Source organism: Ranitomeya imitator, chromosome 8 (genome assembly GCF_032444005.1).
Source record: "Ranitomeya imitator isolate aRanImi1 chromosome 8, aRanImi1.pri, whole genome shotgun sequence".
NCBI lineage: Eukaryota > Metazoa > Chordata > Amphibia > Anura > Dendrobatidae > Ranitomeya > Ranitomeya imitator.
Genome location: NC_091289.1, coordinates 179,416,712 through 179,418,665, shown reverse-complemented (window position 1 = coordinate 179,418,665; position 1,954 = coordinate 179,416,712). Strand labels below are relative to the sequence as shown.

The window sequence follows — 1,954 nt, the reverse complement described above, 5'->3', positions numbered from 1 at the left end:
TCCCACCACTGGTTTACCACTGCTCATTTCTAATTCGTCAAATAATCTGTCAATCATTTATAAAGCTTAATTATTGGCACATTACTTCTTCACAGGCTCCACCCTCATAGAGCCACTGACCAATCCCAGGAGAGAAAATTCCTGTCCACAAAACTATTTACCAACTTTGAGCTGCGACATGCGCCCTCCCGTCTCCTATTGGCTGACAGCAACCGGGCCCGCCCCATCAGTGCATGGTTTCTATTCGACAAAGCGACTGCCACTCGGTACAGAGTCAGCCAATAGAAAAATGGCTTCAGTGAGGGAGTTGGGCTATGCGAAAATTACGATTAGTGATTGGACGAGAGTGTTACTTGTCAGTCACGCTCTGGCGAACGTAGATTGGCTAGTGGACGAAGGGTGGGTGGGGTATATTGTAAGGCTCCGCCTTCTGTTGAAGCTGCGCTGGGTCGCGGCGGAGTCTCCGCTGAGAGATCGACATTGGCGGACATGGAGGCCGGAGAAGAACGCTGAGGGCTCCGAGCGGTCCGGGAAACCGCGTACGGTGAGTGCAACCAACGGTACCGCCCTCCACGGCCGCGGACGTATCCGACTCTTCCCCCTCACTAGCGACACCTAGTGTAGCTGCAGCATACAGCTCAGAGGGGCCACAGCCTGATACACCGTGACACCCACACTATATATACAGTGACACCCACACAGTGTAGAGTGACACCCACACTATACAGTGACACCCAGACAGTATACAGTGACACCCACACACTATATACAGTGACACCCACACACTATATACAGTGACACCCACACACTATATACAGTGACACCCACACACTATATACAGTGACACCCACACACTATATACAGTGACACCCACACAGTGTACAGTGACACCCACACAGTATATACAGTGACACCCACAGTATACAGTGACACCCAGACAGTATACAGTGACACCCACACACTATATACAGTGACACCCACACACTATATACAGTGACACCCACACACTATATACAGTGACACCCACACACTATATACAGTGACACCCACACACTATATACAGTGACACCCACACAGTGTACAGTGACACCCACACAGTATATACAGTGACACCCACACTCTATATACAGTGACACCCACACACTATATACAGTGACACCCACACACTATATACAGTGACACCCACACACTATATACAGTGACACCCACACAGTGTACAGTGACACCCACACACTATATACAGTGACACCCACACTCTATATACAGTGACACCCACACACTATATACAGTGACACCCACACTCTATATACAGTGACACCCACACTATACAGTGACACCCACACAGTGTACAGTGACACCCACACTATATATACAGTGACACCCACAGTATACAGTGACACCCAGACAGTATACAGTGACACCCACACACTATATACAGTGACACCCACACAGTGTACAGTGACACCCACACTATATATACAGTGACACCCACAGTATACAGTGACACCCACAGTATACAGTGACACCCACAGTATACAGTGACACCCACAGTATACAGTGACACCCACACACTATATACAGTGACACCCACACACTATATACAGTGACACCCACACACTATATACAGTGACACCCACACCGTGTACAGTGACACCCACACTCTATATACAGTGACACCCACAGTATACAGTGACACCCACACTATATATACAGTGACACCCACACACTATATACAGTGACACCCACAGTATACAGTGACACCCACACAGTGTACAGTGACACCCACACACTATATACAGTGACACCCACACACTATATACAGTGACACCCACACCGTGTACAGTGACACCCACACACTATATACAGTGACACCCACACACTATATACAGTGACACCCACACTATATATACAGTGACACCCACACACTATATACAGTGACACCCACACACTATAT

At 48.1% G+C, this 1,954-nt stretch overlaps 1 protein-coding gene across 1 annotated transcript in view; it reads left to right on the top strand.

Annotated features, from left to right (window-relative positions):
* Positions 1-408: 408 nt before the first annotated feature.
* Positions 409-1,954, top strand: part of TESK2 (testis associated actin remodelling kinase 2) — a 52,707-nt gene continuing 51,161 nt past the window's right edge. The window contains exon 1 of the mRNA XM_069738008.1: positions 409-544. The gene's annotated coding sequence lies outside the window, so the exon portion shown is untranslated. The remainder of the gene's footprint in view (positions 545-1,954) is intronic.